The following is a 22584-nucleotide window of genomic DNA, read 5'->3' as shown; positions in this document are numbered from 1 at the left end:
CAGAAATCGAACGAAAACTCACTACCATTTATTCGCGACTTCACCACTGTGTGTACCTTTTTTTTTGACTTGAGAATTGGACTCGCCAATACCAAGTAAGTTGATACACGACTCCTCCCTACGAATCTGTAAGCGGTTCGCCAGTTCTTCTGTTATAAAATTCGTTTGAGACCCAGAGTCCAGCAGAGCTCGGGCCAAGACGTATTCTCCGTTTTTCGTACGGACGCTTACGATTGACGTAGCCAAAATCACCCTGTCCAAGGACGTGGCATGCATAACTAGTGCCACTGTGACGTGGAAGGCTGATCTTGGTTAAAAGTAGGAGATATGGTCTCTGGCGGGGGTGGCAACGCTAAACTGTTCTCAGGCACTGTATATCTATGAAGCAGAATATGGTGTAAGCGGTCACAAGCTCGACACTTTTTGCCTTTGCATTTCGAAACAGTATGGCCTTTTCGCAGACAATTAATATCGAACCTTTGCATTACAGGGCTACAATTCTGTAGCAAATGATCTGCTGCATTGCAATAGCTACAAGTTTGCTGAGGCTTCCTGTTAGAGAAGGAACACGAGAATGAGCTACGATTATGTGGCTTGCTCGACACAATTTTATCTTGCTTCGGCTTTGTCGATTCTTCAGCTGATAAATGCTGATATCGGCGATTTAACATTTTTTCAAAATCGGCCCAAAGCGGCAAAGTCTCATAATCGAGCTGTTCCTCCCATTTTTGTTTGGTCAGGTGGGTCGACTCTATTCAATACCAAATATATCAACATTGCATTCGAAATTTTTGTATCATCCCCTATCGATAACAGAGAACCATAAATCGAAGAAACAGTATCGATAAGGTTTCTCAAGGAGGATGCGGACTGATGCGATATTTTAGGTAGACTAAACAATGTTGATATATTATTCATAAAGATGAGGCATTCGTTATCGTAAACCTTTTTTAAACTGGCATGAAATTAAATGGTTAAATTTTTCGATAACTGGAATGCTGGCGTCTTTATGAACCAAAGTTTCGAAAAGGCTGATGAAATTTTTGAACTAGGAATAATCTCAACTGAATTTTGGCAATGCCAAATTCGGAAGTCGTGCACGAGGTGGAGCTACAGCAGCTGATCCCGGAGCTTCGCTGACGCTTGCTACCTTCAAGGCAGACAAAAGGGACATTATTTTTGCCTTGGTCACTATACAAAGCTCTTCCAACTCGTCGCCAAATTCATCGCCACAATCTATGTCTTCTATCTGTTCTTGTAATTGATTTGCCTTACTAATTGAAGCATTTAAGTTTTCTAGTCGACATTTCAATTCTTCCTCTAATAGCGGAATCGATCCCGTTTCTAGTCGCTCATTTAATCGGCGAGTTGTTCTGACCCGACTTTGGAGCTTGCTTTTCAGCTCTTCCAGAACAGATTTATTTTTGGTTTCTAGGCTCATTTTAAATTAAATATTTAAATTAATTAAATTAAATTAAATTAAGTAGCGGTGCAAAAGCGAAGCGAAAACGAAAAGTTCACCGCTGCAGCTTGGATTAACTTCCCAACTATTAATGCCAGTTTCAACGAACGAGAAGGGGAAGGGGGGGGACAGTGATTGCAATGATACAGTACAAAATAATAAATAAATGTTGCGTCCAAAGCAGTTCAATATGTATGTGTATTTATTTTATCAACCAATGCATGCAATCTAGCTCTACTATATTGATACGTTCATATGTGCCAGGAAAGGAAAGCGAGGTGCAATATTCCAGCACAAGACAATAAACATTAAACATTATATGTGTCACTGTCACTTTTATTTGTTTAAACTAATTCTTGTCCACCCGGGGGCGCCATGAAGAATTTAATTAGTTTATTAAAAATATTTAACTTTGGTGGCAAGAATAATTAGTTTAAACTCGGAACTACGACAACGAAAAAATGCGTGTGCTCGTGTTAAATTCAATTTTCGACTCCATCTCTATTTAACATATGTGTTCTTAGGCCTAGCTTAACAGAGGTTGGAGAAGACGGGGCGAATTCGCAAAGAGCGAGAGAGAACTTTATTATGCTCCCGCCTTCGCCCTAAACTAACTTACACTAGACTTCGGATTTTTTCTACTTCACAATTCAACAATAAACAACAAACAATAACCGACAATATGAGTTCCGCCAACACCGTCTTTCCCGTATATTCCAGCTACTTTCATCTAAAAGCTATGGAGCGGTTGAGAAGAAAACCTAATAACCTAATACCTCAGCACTGCATTCTTATAATAAAATTTCGTATGAACTTGCTCGGGAAATCACGTCTAACCGTTATAATTGTTTGTGTGGACGCAAACCATTTATTGTGAAAAATTTTAATATCGAATTAAATTATATAAATAAAAAATATTTATAAAAAATTCAAAATGAAATCAACAGTGGCTTGTGTTTTGTGCAACCAGTGCATCGAAATTAGTGAGTTTGATTCTCATTACGCAAAGTGCTCAGAACCCAGTAAAGCCTGCGAGGCTTTGATGTTAAACTCTAACATTAGATGTGACTTATGCTCTAATCTAATTTGATGATCACTACCAACGCTGTGAAGGACCCCGAAATGCATTCAGTATTTTAATGGGTAGAGGAAAACTGGATGATTTACAAAACCGGTCAAATCATCAAGAAGACCACCCCATGACATCAGCTAAGTCTTTAAAACGATTGAGTATGGAAGAGGATAAGGAAATATCTAGCACCCCAAAAAAAACAAATTGACTTAAGAAGGGAACTCTTAGGTCCTACTTGCGGAAAAAAGTATCAGACATCCAGAGAACGTCAATATATTTTAACCGATGTTCATAAAAATGCGTCGGCCAGAGAAGTTAAGAACAATCCTAATATAATATTACTTACATCTGAGATGATATTTCCAGTGAAATCATATCGAATTAATAGTCCATTTAATCATATGATTGATTTAAAAGAGTTTTATCAGCAGTGTCAAAAAAATATTGTTGAAATTAAAAAGCATTGTATGAAAGATTACAGAACCATAAAATTTAACCTAAGTGTATATGGTACATATATAAAGCAAACAGATGAAGGAGTTACAGTGGAAACAATGAAGCACTATAAAACTGCCTACAAATCTGTATACATAAATGAAGACATTATTGATGAGCTAAATTCGGCCATAGATTGCTTACTTACATTGAGCAGCGAATTTCAAGAAAAAAGACTCAGGCTAGGCCATTCAAAATTTTAACTATTTTAAAACTACTATAATAAAACTGGAAACCATTCTTGCCGGCGGATACATTAAAGCTCCTAAAAAAATAAGAGCCCGAAATGCGCTTACAAACGTGCAGAATGCCGACGTATTTTGTTTCAAGTGGTGTATACTAGCATTTATATCTAATCAAAACCATACAACCCCCCAGCAATGGGAATATTCTAGAGAAAGGATGACAAAGCCTCAAAGCTATAATATTAATATAAATGATGAAATTATTGTGTATGGTGGAATAACCTTAGATTTTTCGGGAATTAAATTTCCGATCGAAAAAATCCGAGTTCGACATTTTGGAAGAACAATGTCAACTTTAGCATATTTATTCTTGAAATTAATGAAGATGGTGAAAAAATTGTTGGTTCCACGATTAAAACAAAAGAAAGAAAACGGAACCACATTAACATATTGGGAGTCGATAATATTACCCAAAACATTATGCATTATGCGTAAATAACAAATCTTTATTCACTATGCTCTTCACAATTTTCTAAAGGAAAATTGGGAGGATATTTTTGTGAGAACTGTTTTCTTTTCACGTGAAAAGCACTACTCACAACAAACTTAAATGAGGAAAAGTGTCCTCAAATCGATAGAAATTTACAAGACTAATACAAAAAAAAAATATCAAAATCGACAAACTTGCGCTGCGTCTATTTCTCTGGAGTCTGCATGCTTAATCTCAACTTTCTAGATTTTGTAATTCCTGAGATCTCAGCGTTCATACGGACGGACAGACAGACGGACATGGTCATATCGACTCGGCTATTGATTCAGGATCAAGAATATATATACTTTATATGGTCGGAAACGCTTCACTCTGTCTGTTACATACTTTTCAAGGAATCTAGTATACCCTTTTATTCTACGAGTAACGGGTATAATAACAACAATCGAGGAAATGTAAGAGTAGCCCAAAATAACTCGGGAAACTCCGAACAACCTTTAGCTGCTCTACAATAAATAGTTACAAGGTTTTCACAATTAAACTTAGCCAAAACATATTTGTTAATTTTGTCAATGTAGAAACAAATATAAAAGGTGCAGATATTTCCATTCCAAAAGAAAATTCTGATATCTTTAATTATATTTAAGGAAACAATAAAATTAATATTCATGGAATAGGACAATAATTAATTCAATCCTGTCTGGCAATTACAGAATTCTACACGATTTTCATATAGTAGATTCACATTTCTAATCCCATGTGATGGAATTTTAGGCATTAATTGCAGAAAGAATTTCAATTGTCAATTAGATTTTAATTAAACAGAAGATTGGCTCAGGATGAGACCAAATAATTTGAATTTGAATATGTTCCAATAACATACAGTTCTGGAAATAACTCAATAATTATACCAGCAAGATCCCAGGTTGTCGAAAAAATACAACTATTCTCAAAATTTTTTTTTTTGTCCTGGCATGGTGAGTTTATTTAAAATTGTCCTTCGCGGACAATCATTAAATTTTATGACGGCACTTAACAATGGATATTACATTTATGAAATTCAAATTACAATAATTGTCTATGGACATTCAATTTACATTTGTTGTTTCAATTTGGATTTGTTATTTTGTGGAGTAGTATCCTGCCAGTTCCGGGGGAGGTCCGTAGGGTGGGACCGGAACAACCTCCTGGTGCGTTGACTCGTGTCTAATAGGTTGAGGCCCAGGTTGTTAGGCTGATCTTGTAACCTCTGCATGTACCGTCTGCTGCTGCCTTTAATTTCATCTTTCACCCAGGGGAAGCTGAGAACCTCAACCACCTTCCTCAAATGAAGATAGTTGCAACAACCAAAAATGCATTTGTCCGATTAATGAATACAACTGGTAAAGATCAAAAAGTAAATATAAAAGATTTACATAATGAATCACTTTTGAACTATGAAACCAATTCTAAAGCAAGAGAAACTCTGTCATAACTCAATTAACAAAAAAATTTTCGACCGCATTTCGAATCTACCTTAATAGATTTATGCATCAAATAAAGCGATGTATTTGGACTTGAAACCGAATCAATTACAACAAATAATTTCTACAAACATAAGCTGAGATTGACAGATAATGAGCCATTATACATATATTAAAAATTATAGAAATCCTCACAGTCAACTTAACGAAATTCAAGCACAGGTAGAAACATTAATTGATAACAAAATAGTCGAACCGTCTGTGTCCCCATTTAACAGCCCACTTTTGATAGTTCCAATGAAAACTTTTCCAAAGCCATCCAAGCCCACAGAGGTCAAAAAGCGACCTCCACCTAAGAGGGAGCGCTCCCAGGACGTTCCCTCCGACCCCCCGGCAAAGCGGCAACGCGTACAGCCAGGGCGAACTTTTGCGGAGATCGGTCGAAGTTCCTTATGAAATATATTGGCCGCAATATAAAATGAACAAGACGAAATTGTGCCCGGGTTCGGGTTCTTATTATGAGAATCGTTCAATTTGCGCTTCATACCTACAGTTCATACATTTTTACTCGAGTATACCTACCTACTCATTTTGTTGTAGATAAAATAATAGCATAATTTTATTGAGTAACAAATTGTTGGCTAGTGCCATGTGTAATGTGTAATACAAAAATTAAAGGCTAGCATACAAAAATATTGATAAGTTGACTATAATTAATTTTAGCGAGGAGTAGCGAACTCATCACTGGACAACGGTGCGCACGTCAACATGAGAGGACCCCTTTTGGGCCCTCACCATAGGACCATAGGATTAATTGGTAGGATTTGGACTTAGGATTAATTGGTAGGATTAGGGCTTAGGATAAATTGGTAGAAATAGGGCTTAGGATTAATTGGTAGGGTTAGTTGTTATTAGAGTAAGATTTGGGATTAAGGGTAACCTATAAGCTAGAATAAGAGAAATAAGAAAGACCCATGAAGGGGTACCTGAAGTAAAAACCCCCCACACACACACCCACCCGCACGCCTGCGCCACATTATCAGACCCACATTATCAGACCGCCCAACAACATCAGGCCCACACACACACCCACCCGCGCGCCCGCGATTGGTGAAAGTTTTTTCTAATACGGACGTGTTTTTATACGCTGCGCGAAAATTTGATTATCCTGGTGTCACCGTGGTCAGAACAATTGGTTTTCGTGCAGTGTTCCATAGCGCTGGTGCGCAGGTGTTCGCCGCACTATCGAGTCGCTATAAAGGAGCGCGTAAACAATATAAAAAAATGAGGAATTATTGCAATCAGACTGACTCTGCAATTTTGCAACTTTTTGTTGTAGGCCAGCTGTTAAATCAGCTGTTTGTGCTGCCAATCATCGCAGTTGGCGATCTGGTCCGAGCGGCGTTGCCAGACAAACGGCGCTGCCAGACCTGCATTGGAGATCGGTTTAGGGCGCGCAACCAGTTAAATTCAAATTCGAATTTTTTTTCAGAGCGGACGCATTCTGAAAAGGGAGTCCGCACAAAGGTCGCGGACAGACCGAAAATCAACCTCTCACCCTTGCGGTACCTAAGTAGAGGCTCTGGTGTCCGAAAAGAGGCGGAATAACCTCCAGCAGTCAACGCCAAGGGGAAATCTGTGGCCTACGTGAGAGCTCACTTTTCAAAAAGCTGATCCGCGTGTTGCTACCTAAAAAACTGGTGCTTTTGGACCCAAATGTACAATCCAACAGGGGTCACTGCTCCAAACGGGGATGACCCATTCAGGAGGAGCTCTCGAATGTCGAGGTCTCCAACCAAAATAGGTATCACGGTGCAATAAGTTGAAACCGTGCAGGCGACGGCGTCAGGAGGGCAAGCTGGCGGATCTGTTGTGGAGGACACTTTGGCCTCTCCAAAACCTGAAAGGTGTAATCGCAGAGCTGGCTGCAATAAACATTAGAGCGATCCAGCTTCAGGAGGGTGCTGGTAAGGAGGAGGCCTCATTCCGAAACAACGCCACCCAGACAGAGGCGAGGCAGACAAAAGACCGCAAAGCGACGGCGCCGAAATATGCGTTAGTTAAGCTACATTTACATTCAGTGATACCATCCGAGCCCACCATTACGAAGAAGCCAAAGCCAGCCAGCTACGCGACCGTGGCCAAGGACGCGAGTACAAGGGAGGTGTGGATACCAAAGCGATTGCGCAAGAAGCCAGAGGCCATTATACTTAAAAAAACTGGCGAAGCTTCGTACGCTGACATGCTTCGTACGCTGAAAGCCGATCCCAACCTAAGCGACTTTGGAAAACAGGTTAAAAAGATCCGAAGGACCCAAAAGGGCGAGCTACTGCTCAAAGTAGAGGGCAAAGCCTCTGCCAGCGTCCCGGCTTTCAGAGGAATTATTGAGGAGACTCTCAAAGAAATGGCTGCCGTTCGCACGGGGCGCAGAGAATGGCGCTAATATGCAGTGGAATGGATGAGGCAACAACAGCGGTGGAACTCCAAAGTAGCATCGCCTCCCAATACCAAGGCATACTTGTAAAGCCAGAAAGCCAGAGGATGTTAGCGGGTGGCGCAAAATGAGGGATGGAACTCAGTCAGAAACAGTGACGTTAGGCACGAACGATGCAATAACGGTTCTCAAACGGAGTTCGGTAACCGTAGGATAGTCACGGTGTCGCATCTCCCAGGACTTTCGCCCAATAAGATGCTTCAGGTGCCTAGAATTTGGCCATCGGTCTTACACCTGCAACTCAGTCGATAGCTCGGACTGCTGCCTTCGGTGCAGCGTGCATGGTCACAAGGCAAAGGGCTGCGCAGCGCCACCAAGATGCTTTATCAGCAGCAACGACGTGGATAAGAACCATGCGACAGGTGGTTTTGCGTGCCCTATCTACAAAGCCAGTACCAAAAAAGAAGCCAATAGCCGCCAAAATGGTGTTGGACATTATTAACATCATCCAGCTCAACGTCAACCATTGCGCAGCTGCGCAGAACCTTTTGGCTCAGACAGCGAGGGAGCGCAATGCGGACGTACTGCTCCTGAGTGAACCATACCTTCCGGGTGTAGGTAACTCCGTGGAGCTCGATGAACTATCGCGGCTATCAAGTGTCACACTAGCCTACCTGTGGAAGACTGCGAAAACATACCAATGCGCGGCATCGCATACGCTAAGATAAAAGGAGTGCACTTCTACAGCTGCTATGCTCCACCTAGCGACAGCCTGGAGCAATTCGAGGACATGCTTAGAAAGCTTGTTGACCATGCAAGAGGGCGCAGACCAGCAGTCATAGGAGGTGATATAAATGCCTGGGCCACTGAATGGGGCAGCCGGACTTTCAACACAAGAGGACGTGCAGTGATTGAGGCCATGAACTTGATAGACCTCGTTTTGCTAAACGACGGCCTTAAGCCGACCTTTAATAACGACAGAGGCTCGTCTTACATCGATGTCACCTTCGTCGGCAGTGTCTTAGTGGCCAACGCAAACTGGATGGTGCAAGAGGAAATAACCCTGAGCGACCATAAGACCGCAAGACCCGAGGTCTTCAGGGAGGCCTTCCAACAATGTATTCCTGCTGGACATTGTGGGCAAACTGTTTGAGCGCATTCTATACACACGCATAGAAGCCATCTCCGAGAGCCCCACAGGCCTTCAATGCCAACAGTATGGCTTCCGTAAAGGGAAGAGCACGATCGATCAACGTGGGAGGACACAGATGGGCGGCAAGGACTCTGCTTGCGGCGGTTAATAAGGCAACGCTGCTTTACGCTGCCCCTATCTGGAGCTGTGTTACAAGCAAAGTAACCTACTTGGCTAGTGCGCGGGCAGTATCACGGACAATGGCACTGAGACTAATCAGGGGCAATCTCCGCGATCTCTCCGCCATCTCCGCGATCTCTCCGCTTTCCTGATTCTCCTTGGCGGAGTCCGATTTGTAAACCTTTACGGTCACCGAACTGAAACCGAAGTTTAGCTCCCCATGAGCGGCCTCTATTGGAGCGAGGGACTTCTGTTTAGGATGAGGATGGCCTGATTTGTTGTCCCAACCATCTCGTCGACTTCCTCTACTCGCCAGTCCGAGATGGAAAGGTGTGGATTGCATCGCTGCAGCATGGTGAGGATCTAGTCCGGCGCCTTAATGGATGCCGGGATCCAAAACCTTGCACGGTGTCGGCAAGGTACGTCGGACAAGCTCAACGCAACAAGTCCGGCGACCTCATACACCTCCCACAGCTCCTTTACTGCGGCTTTATATAGCTCCGCAGAGCGCTCGTTGTTACAGGCGATCACCTTGACGCTGCCTTGAAACCATCCCACGTCTTTGCAGACAGAAGGGGGAGCCAGGTTCTTTGGCTAAAATCTCAAAGCATTTTGTGGCTAGTGCTGCCTTCACCCACTTCCACTTATTTCGTGGAATCCTGCCACTCGGGTCGTTTCTGTCGACCACTCCAAGGAGAATGCGGTTTTTCGCGATCTCCGCAAAAGATCGCCCTGGCTGTACGCGTTGCCGCTTTGCCGAGGGGTCGGAGGAAATGTCCTGGGAGCGCTCCCTCTTAGGTGGAGGTCGCTCTTTGACCTCTGTGGGCTTGGATGGCTTTGGAAAAGTTTTCTTTGGAACTATCAAAAGTGGGCTGTTAAATGGGGACACAGACGGTTCGACTATTTTGTTATCAATTAATGTTTCTACCTGTGCTTGAATTTCGTCAAGTTGACTGTGAGGATTTATATAATTTTTAATATATGTATACTGGCTCATCATCTCAGCTTATGTTTGTAGAAATTATTTGTTGTAATTGATTCGGTTTCAAGTCCAAATACATCGCTTTATTTGATGCATAAATCTATTAAGGTAGATTCGAAATGCGATCGAAAATTTTTTTGTTAAGTGAGTTATGACAGTCTTTTCTGTTGCTTTTTGTACACTTTGCAACAGAGATCTACAATGTGCTTTTATGTCCATATTACATCTCCTTCCTTTTGATGATGGTGTGCAGTTGATGAAATATTTTTATTTTAAGATATTTAGACAAGTCATTTATAACTGAATTCTTATATTCTGTACCCATGTCCGTAATGAACGTGTTCATTGTTCAGTACCTTAGAAAGATTCATAATTGCCATTTTCTGATTTTGGTAGCGGACCAATAGTGTCCATTATCACCCTCTCGAAAGCTTTTATTGGAGTTTCTATTATTGTTAAAGGAGTGGTTGTATTACTTGTCACTTTAGATTTTTGGCGTTTCTGACATTTTCTTTCATTTCTTCCAGTAAAAATATCTTTTGACCTTTGCGCAGGTTTTTGTGATGCCTGTGTGACCTCCTTGTATTGGATCGTCATGAAATGTAGACAGCTTCTTTTTCTTTTAATTTTTCTATTAGGGTCACCGGGTTTTATAGCCCATTATTTTGAAATTATCAATTAAAACATGTTCAAAGATATTTTCCCAATGTGCCACTTTGAGTTGGCTGATTTCATTTATCCGGCTTGCATTTCAAGCTTTAGGAAAAAGTGGCCTAAGTCGAGGATTCTATTAGTATATAAATCGCTAACATCATATCTTGCAATAATTTTCTTACCATGTTTAAAGAAACATAGCATATCTTTTACAAGCAAGGTCACTACTTTACGTACTTCATAATTTTTTATGACTTCATATACGTTGGGCTTTGAAGCTCTTTCTTTAGATTGCTTAGGCAATTCTATTTCTTTATCTCCTGCGCTGGATTTTTTTCTAATTTGATATCTTGTAGTTATTTGATGGTTATTCTTGATAGCGCAATAGCTACATAGTTATATTTTCCCTTAACTCAGCAACTGGAAGTTGGTGTCCATTTTTGTGTTGAGTTAACACAGCTTCACAAGCTTGCTTACTTGCATCCGTAACTGCAAAATACTTTGCTGAAACTTGGTTATTGTAATAAATTAAAATTAGCCAATGCCGATTTGAGATGTACGAAGACATGTTGGCATTCAGCTGTCCATTCGAATTGTACACCATTTATACATCGTCTTGTTATGTGACGACAATATTCGGTAAAATTTTGGATAAAACGTCTATAGTAATTCCAAAATGCAACAAATCGTCTAGCACTGTCCGCATCATGTGGGACTGAATAATTTTTAATGACGTCATATTTTTGTCATCTGGAAAGATTCCTTGATCTGTGAATTTGTGTCCCAAAAATGTAACTTTATTCATGAAAAATTAACATTTTTCTGGATGTAGCTTTAGGTTATATTTCCTACATTTCTCAAAAACATTAGTTAAGTTTTTAAGCATAGGTTTTTTGGAACAACCAATAACTATTAAATCATCCATATACAGGAATGCTTGCGAAGGTTCAAGACCAGAGAAAGCTATAATCATAAATCTCTGACCGCATTTGAAAGGTGTAATCGCAGAGCTGGCTGCAATAAACATTAGAGCGATCCAGCTTCAGGAGGGTGCTGGTAAGGAGGAGGCCTCATTCCGAAACAACGCCACCCAGACAGAGGCGAGGCAGACAAAAGACCGCAAAGCGACGGCGCCGAAATATGCGTTAGTTAAGCTACATTTACATTCAGTGATACCATCCGAGCCCACCATTACGAAGAAGCCAAAGCCAGCCAGCTACGCGACCGTGGCCAAGGACGCGAGTACAAGGGAGGTGTGGATACCAAAGCGATTGCGCAAGAAGCCAGAGGCCATTATACTTAAAAAAACTGGCGAAGCTTCGTACGCTGACATGCTTCGTACGCTGAAAGCCGATCCCAACCTAAGCGACTTTGGAAAACAGGTTAAAAAGATCCGAAGGACCCAAAAGGGCGAGCTACTGCTCAAAGTAGAGGGCAAAGCCTCTGCCAGCGTCCCGGCTTTCAGAGGAATTATTGAGGAGACTCTCAAAGAAATGGCTGCCGTTCGCACGGGGCGCAGAGAATGGCGCTAATATGCAGTGGAATGGATGAGGCAACAACAGCGGTGGAACTCCAAAGTAGCATCGCCTCCCAATACCAAGGCATACTTGTAAAGCCAGAAAGCCAGAGGATGTTAGCGGGTGGCGCAAAATGAGGGATGGAACTCAGTCAGAAACAGTGACGTTAGGCACGAACGATGCAATAACGGTTCTCAAACGGAGTTCGGTAACCGTAGGATAGTCACGGTGTCGCATCTCCCAGGACTTTCGCCCAATAAGATGCTTCAGGTGCCTAGAATTTGGCCATCGGTCTTACACCTGCAACTCAGTCGATAGCTCGGACTGCTGCCTTCGGTGCAGCGTGCATGGTCACAAGGCAAAGGGCTGCGCAGCGCCACCAAGATGCTTTATCAGCAGCAACGACGTGGATAAGAACCATGCGACAGGTGGTTTTGCGTGCCCTATCTACAAAGCCAGTACCAAAAAAGAAGCCAATAGCCGCCAAAATGGTGTTGGACATTATTAACATCATCCAGCTCAACGTCAACCATTGCGCAGCTGCGCAGAACCTTTTGGCTCAGACAACGAGGGAGCGCAATGCGGACGTACTGCTCCTGAGTGAACCATACCTTCCGGGTGTAGGTAACTCCGTGGAGCTCGATGAACTATCGCGGCTATCAAGTGTCACACTAGCCTACCTGTGGAAGACTGCGAAAACATACCAATGCGCGGCATCGCATACGCTAAGATAAAAGGAGTGCACTTCTACAGCTGCTATGCTCCACCTAGCGACAGCCTGGAGCAATTCGAGGACATGCTTAGAAAGCTTGTTGACCATGCAAGAGGGCGCAGACCAGCAGTCATAGGAGGTGATATAAATGCCTGGGCCACTGAATGGGGCAGCCGGACTTTCAACACAAGAGGACGTGCAGTGATTGAGGCCATGAACTTGATAGACCTCGTTTTGCTAAACGACGGCCTTAAGCCGACCTTTAATAACGACAGAGGCTCGTCTTACATCGATGTCACCTTCGTCGGCAGTGTCTTAGTGGCCAACGCAAACTGGATGGTGCAAGAGGAAATAACCCTGAGCGACCATAAGACCGCAAGACCCGAGGTCTTCAGGGAGGCCTTCCAACAATGTATTCCTGCTGGACATTGTGGGCAAACTGTTTGAGCGCATTCTATACACACGCATAGAAGCCATCTCCGAGAGCCCCACAGGCCTTCAATGCCAACAGTATGGCTTCCGTAAAGGGAAGAGCACGATCGATCAACGTGGGAGGACACAGATGGGCGGCAAGGACTCTGCTTGCGGCGGTTAATAAGGCAACGCTGCTTTACGCTGCCCCTATCTGGAGCTGTGTTACAAGCAAAGTAACCTACTTGGCTAGTGCGCGGGCAGTATCACGGACAATGGCACTGAGACTAATCAGGGGCAATCTCCGCGATCTCTCCGCCATTCCGCGATCTCTCCGCTTTCCTGATTCTCCTTGGCGGAGTCCGATTTGTAAACCTTTACGGTCACCGAACTGAAACCGAAGTTTAGCTCCCCATGAGCGGCCTCTATTGGAGCGAGGGACTTCTGTTTAGGATGAGGATGGCCTGATTTGTTGTCCCAACCATCTCGTCGACTTCCTCTACTCGCCAGTCCGAGATGGAAAGGTGTGGATTGCATCGCTGCAGCATGGTGAGGATCTAGTCCGGCGCCTTAATGGATGCCGGGATCCAGATCCTTGCACGGTGTCGGCAAGGTACGTCGGACAAGCTCAACGCAACAAGTCCGGCGACCTCATACACCTCCCACAGCTCCTTTACTGCGGCTTTATATAGCTCCGCAGAGCGCTCGTTGTTACAGGCGATCACCTTGACGCTGCCTTGAAACCATCCCACGTCTTTGCAGACAGAAGGGGGAGCCAGGTTCTTTGGCTAAAATCTCAAAGCATTTTGTGGCTAGTGCTGCCTTCACCCACTTCCACTTATTTCGTGGAATCCTGCCACTCGGGTCGTTTCTGTCGACCACTCCAAGGAGAATGCGGTTTTTCGCGATCTCCGCAAAAGATCGCCCTGGCTGTACGCGTTGCCGCTTTGCCGAGGGGTCGGAGGAAATGTCCTGGGAGCGCTCCCTCTTAGGTGGAGGTCGCTCTTTGACCTCTGTGGGCTTGGATGGCTTTGGAAAAGTTTTCTTTGGAACTATCAAAAGTGGGCTGTTAAATGGGGACACAGACGGTTCGACTATTTTGTTATCAATTAATGTTTCTACCTGTGCTTGAATTTCGTCAAGTTGACTGTGAGGATTTCTATAATTTTTAATATATGTATACTGGCTCATCATCTCAGCTTATGTTTGTAGAAATTATTTGTTGTAATTGATTCGGTTTCAAGTCCAAATACATCGCTTTATTTGATGCATAAATCTATTAAGGTACATTCGAAATGCGATCGAAATTTTTTTTGGTTATTGAGTTATGACAGTCTTGTCTGTTGCTTTATGTACACTTTGCAACAGAGATCTACAATGTGCTTTTATGTCCATATTACATCTCCTTCCTTTTGATGATGGTGTGCAGTTGATGAAATATTTTTATTTTAAGATATTTAGACAAGTCATTTATAACTGAATTCTTATATTCTGTACCCATGTCCGTAATGAACGTGTTCATTGTTCAGTACCTTAGAAAGATTCATAATTGCCATTTTCTGATTTTGGTAGCGGACCAATAGTGTCCATTATCACCCTCTCGAAAGCTTTTATTGGAGTTTCTATTATTGTTAAAGGAGTGGTTGTATTACTTGTCACTTTAGATTTTTGGCGTTTCTGACATTTTCTTTCATATCTTCCAGTAAAAATATCTTTTGACCTTTGCGCAGGTTTTTGTGATGCCTGTGTGACCTCCTTGTATTGGATCGTCATGAAATGTAGACAGCTTCTTTTTCTTTTAATTTTTCTATTAGGGTCACCGGGTTTTATAGCCCATTATTTTGAAATTATCAATTAAAACATGTTCAAAGATATTTTCCCAATGTGCCACTTTGAGTTGGCTGATTTCATTTATCCGGCTTGCATTTCAAGCTTTAGGAAAAAGTGGCCTAAGTCGAGGATTCTATTAGTATATAAATCGCTAACATCATATCTTGCAATAATTTTCTTACCATGTTTAAAGAAACATAGCATATCTTTTACAAGCAAGGTCACTACTTTACGTACTTCATAATTTTTTATGACTTCATATACGTTGGGCTTTGAAGCTCTTTCTTTAGATTGCTTAGGCAATTCTATTTCTTTATCTCCTGCGCTGGATTTTTTTCTAATTTGATATCTTGTAGTTATTTGATGGTTATTCTTGATAGCGCAATAGCTACATAGTTATATTTTCCCTTAACTCAGCAACTGGAAGTTGGAGTCCATTTTTGTGTTGAGTTAACACAGCTTCACAAGCTTGCTTACTTGCATCCGTAACTGCAAAATACTTTGCTGAAACTTGGTTATTGTAATAAATTAAAATTAGCCAATGCCGATTTGAGATGTACGAAGACATGTTGGCATTCAGCTGTCCATTCGAATTGTACACCATTTATACATCGTCTTGTTATGTGACGACAATATTCGGTAAAATTTTGGATAAAACGTCTATAGTAATTCCAAAATGCAACAAATCGTCTAGCACTGTCCGCATCATGTGGGACTGAATAATTTTTAATGACGTCATATTTTTGTCATCTGGAAAGATTCCTTGATCTGTGAATTTGTGTCCCAAAAATGTAACTTTATTCATGAAAAATTAACATTTTTCTGGATGTAGCTTTAGGTTATATTTCCTACATTTCTCAAAAACATTAGTTAAGTTTTTAAGCATAGGTTTTTTGGAACAACCAATAACTATTAAATCATCCATATACAGGAATGCTTGCGAAGGTTCAAGACCAGAGAAAGCTATAATCATAAATCTCTTAAAAAAAATTTGGTGCTATCTTTAAACCGAATGGTAATGGCGTGAAGCGATATGAGTTCAATTTGATGAAAACCTGACATTAGGTCTAGGCATAAAAAATATTTGGCTCTACCTAATTGATCTGAAATATTGTCAATTCTAGGCACAGGGAATTATTCCTTCCTTCTGGAGGCATTGGTCGCTTTGGTTGTCGGAGCGGCTCTTTACACCATATGGAGGAAGCTGACATCGACCAAGGGTATGCCTGTGTTGACAAGCAGCACTCCAGGCCCGGTGATGTTAGGCGTTGGCCGGGCACCCGAAGCCCTATAGTCTGCGGAATGTTAGGTATGCAACTCAAACAAATCAAATCCTGATCATGAGCAAACAACAAGTTGTTAATGAAATTCATAAGCCTGCTCAGAGAAACTTTAAGCGCCGAAAATTCCTTCAAGTAATGATAATAATGAATAATAATAATGAATCAATGATACGTGGCAAATTGATTTAGTTGAAATGATTCCATTTAGTAAAGAAAATAAGGGATATAAATATTTACTAATGGTTATTGACACGTTTTCAAAGAATGCGTTCGCCAAAGCGGTTAAGACAAAGTCTGCCCTAGATGTGGTACAGGCAATGGAACCTTTTTTTATACCCGTTACTCGTAGAGTAAAGGGTATACTTGATTCGTTGAAAAGTATGTAACAGGCAGAAGGAAGCGTTTCCCACCATATAAAGTGTATATATTCTTGATCAGGATCAATAGCCGAGTCGATCTTTCCATGTCCGTCTGTCCGTCCGTCTGTCTGTCCGTCCGTATGAACGCTGAGATCTCAGGAACTACAAAACCTAGAAATTGATATTAAGCATACAGACTCCAGAGTAATAGACGCAGCGCAGGTTTGTCGATTCATGTTGCCACGCCCACTCTAACGCCCACAAACCGCCGGAAGCTGCCACGTCCACACTTTTGAAAAATGTTTAGATATTTTTTCATTTTTATATTTGTCTTGTGAATTTCTATCGATTTGCAAAGAAACGTTCTGCCACGATCACTATAACGCCCACAAACCGCCAAAAACTGTCAGTGGTGAATACTCTCCTTCGCACTTCCACTAGCTGAGTAACGGGTATCTGATAGTCAGGGAACTCGACTATAGAGTGTTCTCTCTTGTTTTTTATTATAAGACGTTGCTTGATTATATAATAGTTATTGCTTATATATACTCGTAGTACATCCCGTTTTATTTCAAGACGCCTCCTTTTGGACATTTCAAAACATAATCGAGTTAAATCTATTTGTACATCTTTATCATAGGAACCCTCTAAATCAGACAGTTGAATATTTAACTTTTGTAAGGATGCACACTTAGTAATTATATGTTTGTGATAAAGATAAATAACTTGTTGTCGTAATATGGAATTCCAACACAAAAATGTGGTAAAAAAGATACCTAATCTTAATAAAGATCTCCAGGACTCACAATCGAACTCAATTTTGATTTCATTCTTTTAGTTATGCACGTATCCATTGGCTTAGAGTGCTTTATTCAAACTAAAAGTATATTCTGATCTTGGCGGTATATAAAGGAGAAAGCCCTTCCAAACTCACCCTCAGTTGATTAAAAAGCATCAACCAACCATCATGAACACTGTAGATCGAAATTCAAGCATTATAGTAGACTTTCAATATTTACTTGGAAACAATAAACAAGTTTTTGTAAAAGAGTTAGCGTTTATGCCGGCCGGAACTGTCATACCTAATTTCTTTAATTTTAAACCCCCATTTAACATTAAGTAATTGGATAATGAAACTCTTAAGCAACAACATCTTAATTATCAGAATATAAACGGATTGGACTGGTCAGCTGGAAATATTCCGTATACATGCCTTGAAGAAATACTTTCACCGCTAAAAAAAATACCGTACAGTTATCGTTCGTGGGGAAATAAGAAAATCATTTTAAGCAAGTATTTAACAGCAAACATAATTGATATAGATATCGGAAAAAACTTCCACTTCGCTGTTCATTAAATAATTTGTTTAAGTTATTTGTATTCTTAGAAAACTCGAATTATGAAATATACAGTAATGGTGACACATATGTCTAAATTTAAATAAAAAATAATTTGAAAACCATTTAGATCGTCTACTATGGATTCCGTTAAAAAGTTGTTTGGTAATAATCCTGAGAAAAAAGGATACTCTCGACTTATATATTGTAATTATTGCGGATCTGATACGCATTTCGAGAAGAACTGCGCCAAGAAACGCGACCAGGAAAATCATAAAAAGGCATAGTATATTTCATAACAAATATATAATAAATAACGGGAAAATATACATTTTATAGTTTATCTTGTATAAAATAAACCAGATAATATACATTAAAAATGTTTCGACAAATTAATCATCCTTACACAATGTTAATTTGCAGACCTTCAGGATCGGGAAAAACAACATTTCTAGAAAATCTGATAAACAAGAAGAATTATCTTTTTAATGTTTCAATTGATCGAATTATTTGGTGTTATGGGGAGGAGAGTGCTAAGCCAAATTTTAATAACATTGAATACTTTAAAGGAGTTCCTAAAACCATCGAAAATGAAACTAATGAGCCTATTCTCTTGATATTGGACGACTTGATGATGGGAGCCTTTAACAAAAATGTATGTGAACTCTTTACTAAAGGTTCCCACCACCGAAATTTATCTGTTATTGTTGTTACTCAAAATATATTTCACAAATCATCGCATACCAGAGATATTTCATTTAACACTAAATATATAATTGCATTTAAAAATCAAATTTATCCGGAAAACCCCATGGAGTTATTTAGAATATATAAAGAAGTAACAGAACAACCACACGGGTATTTACTTATTGATCTTACCCAGGGAATAAACGATCTCTTGAGATTTAGATCAGACATTTTTAATTCGGAATATACAGTGTGCTATTCTGACGAATATGGTTTGCAAAAAGAGCCTAAATCGCTTGAAAGCGAACAAACATATATTGTATGTTCTCAAAAGGGCCAACAACAAACTACGGAAGGCAATTATAAGCAATGGTGATAATGAGCTGGTAAAAACAATAGTAGAAATAGTTTTAAATACATTACGAGGAAATCATAAAGTCAATAAAGCGCATATAAGTGCTATAAAAAAGTATAAAAATGCATAGCGATATATTTCATGTCCAAAGCGTACATTAAACTCTAAGAGAAAAGTCCTAATTCAAAAAGGTGGTTTTTTACCAATTCTAATTAGTTCGTTGCTTTCAGGAATTTTTGTAAAAATTTTAAAAAATGGTCAAAAATATGCATAATTTAAAGTAATTTTAATGAACCCGAATACCTTACAAAAATTACTTAATAATGATCGAGAAATTGATAAATAATTACAAAATTTTTACCAATTTTAAATAATAACAAAATAAGTGATTTTGATAAATGGATTAAGATTCGTCAAGAACTATGTTTCTATCAAAATAAGAAACGTAGTAAATCATGGAATACTTCAAATGAACAAAAATCATCCTTAAATTCAACGAGAACAGCTGAATCTCAGACAATAGAATCGATTAATATAAATCCTAACACTTCAAAATTAAATTCAAAGTTTCCACCGGACAAGTCGGAGCTCTCAGATTTACCTCAAAAAACTGATGAAGAAGATTTTAAATCGAAAGAAACTGCTAAGTTATTGAATGTTAAAAAAAAAGGTAAAATCCGGCATTTCACTTTCAAGAAACGAAGAGATTCCTGACTTACCTCCAGAAAGTGATGAAATTCCAAATAAAATTAGCAATAAACGAAAGATAAGCAACACTTCGTTTTCAGACGATAAAGAAGATATAAAGAAACAAGCAGTAGTAAGAGTAAAGCTTACTGAAAAACAACGCAGGTTAAGAGATAAGTTAAATAAACTTAAAGCAACGGAAACATTACCATATCAAAATTTAAATTATATAACAGGTCGTGAAAAATTGCGAAGATCAACAGAAAAAAATTTAGTGCAAATAGGGAAAAACAAACTTAATTGGATATCTTACCAATAGCAGAAATTTAAATATAAAAATGAATTATGTAAATGATTTCTTTATTACATTGCTCAGTAATGACTCATTGAATGTATTTCCTGATAATGTAAAGTGTCCATTTACAAACATTGTGAATATCCCCGAAGACATGAATGATGACTGGGAAGTAGGCATTACAGATTTGTATCTGAATAATTATATTAGCAAAACAGCTGCAAAAGAAACAAATTTATCTGAAGAAGCAGAGTTTGTAAGTTTAGTAAATGCTGAAACATTTAGATATAAAAACGTCGCTGTCGAATCGAAAATATCTGAATGTGGATTGATTTTTATTTACACTGACATAATTAAACCCAGGTCTGTTGGTAGTATGAGACCCCGATGTCTTTGTGTATTGCATTATAACGGAAAAGAAAAAAATATTCAGTTTAAAAATATTGAATATTATCCTTTGGATATATGGTCTCCAAATGAAATCTCAATATTAATTACTGATTCAAGTGGATATAAAGTACCTTTCGAGACTTCCGCAGTGCCGATTTTTGTTACTTTTGACTTTAGAAAATACATACCCAAATAATGCTGACTTAGAACACTAATAGTCATCATGGTGAAATCTTATCAAGATTATTATGTAAATCAGTGTGGTGCAGGTTTGTCCAATATAGGAACCCTATATGTAACCCCGCGAATTATTCAACAAGGGCGAGGAATCGGAAACTTTTTTAGTGGACTTTTTAATTACATAAAACCACTTTTCATTTCGTGTTTAAATGCTATAAAAAATCAAGCTGCAGAGACTGGAAAAGCTGAAATTAATGAATTTGGTAGAAAGCCATTAAGAAATATTATTCAAGAACAGAGTAAAATTGCTTTACAAAACCTATCAAATAAAGCAATAAATAAAATGACACGGTTTCAAAATGGCAGTGGAAAAAGAAATAAAAAGCGAGGTGGTAGAAAAAAACGAAATCATTTAAAATCTAAACGACAACGTAAACATACCCAACCGTCACATAAAAGAAAAAAATCATCAAGGAAATTAAATATTACGGATATTTTTTCTAACACAAAATGAGTAACCATATAGAATGTATGAAAGGCGAATTAGATTTGTTTGCACCACACCCCACGCAAAGTTTAATTCTACGAACCGAAGAGGTTTCTCATAATCCAATTGCATCCTTAAATGGTGCCTCCTCAATCGAATTTATTTGTTTGGGAAATGGTGAAAAATATCGAGATCTATCAAGTGTTTATTTACGACTTGTGGTGCAATTGAAAAAAAATGATAACAGCGTCATTGAAGGAATTGCTGTCGATGTAGTAAACAATATCTTACATTCAATATTTAGAAGTTCATCAGTATATTTAAATAACATATTAGTTTCGCAGAGTGATAATAATTATCATTATAGAGCATATCTGCAAACAGTTTTAAACTATGGGAGCCAATTAGCATCGCAAGGTTATTTTCCAAATTTTGGACGATTAAAATCAGGAAAATGCGTTTATCCGAGCTATAATGAAACTCTGAAAAATATATTTCAAAACAGTAATAAGGTAGAACTATTTGGAAAAATTCATGGTGAAATATTTAATCAAACGAAACTTCTTGTCAATAATGTTGACTTAAGAATAAATTTTAATATTGAAAAAACTGCATTTTATTTAATGGAAAAGGATACCGAATCTAATTTAAAGATATTAGAAGCACAACTTTTCATGAATCATGTAACTGTGAACCCAAGCATTTTATTGGCTCATCATCATGTTTTACAAACAAAAAATGCTCTTTACCCAGTCAGTAAAGTAGAAAAAAATCGTTTACAATTTACCCAGGAATCAATACGCTATCAATAGACCATGCTGTAATTGGAAAATATTCTAGCTTTTTGTATGATTAAAAACCGTTCATACTCAGGCAACAGCGGACAAGATCCATTGAATATTGAACATTTTAAAATGCAACGCTTTAATCTAATGGTGAATGGAGTTCAAGTTTCTTCGCAAGCTCTGGAATTTGACTACTCGAACTCTGAAAACGTTCAAAGCTCAAAACTATAATATGCTTCTTAGATCAAGCGGAATAAAACATTATGATCGGGCTCTTCAAATTACCAAGGAAATATTTGATACAAACAGTTTTATATTAGCCTTTGACAGTACCACTTCAACCTCCGAAGAGATAAGTCGTGACACTATAGTTTAAAGCCTCGCTTCGCGCAAGCCCAAAACTCTTATCAGAAAAATTTTGCACAAATAAATATCAACCACAAAGAAAAACAAAAAAACACAACAACAAAAACACCAAGACCTATAGCTCGGGCTGAAGCCCTTAACTAACAATCATGACAGACCCACCAGACATTCATAAATTCACCTCAATATCTTACCAATCCCAATTAGGCAACCCAAAATTTATTGTTTTTAAAAGGAAAGATAACAACTCGTTTGAAAGAATATCACCATTCATCATTAAAAAATCTGTGGACTTTGCCTGTGGAATAGAACTTGAGGGATGCAAACGAACAAGAGACGGCGGCCTATTAATAA

The sequence above is a fragment of the Drosophila santomea genome, chromosome 2R (genome assembly GCF_016746245.2).
Source record: "Drosophila santomea strain STO CAGO 1482 chromosome 2R, Prin_Dsan_1.1, whole genome shotgun sequence".
Lineage (NCBI taxonomy): Eukaryota > Metazoa > Arthropoda > Insecta > Diptera > Drosophilidae > Drosophila > Drosophila santomea.
This window is presented reverse-complemented; position numbering follows the sequence as displayed.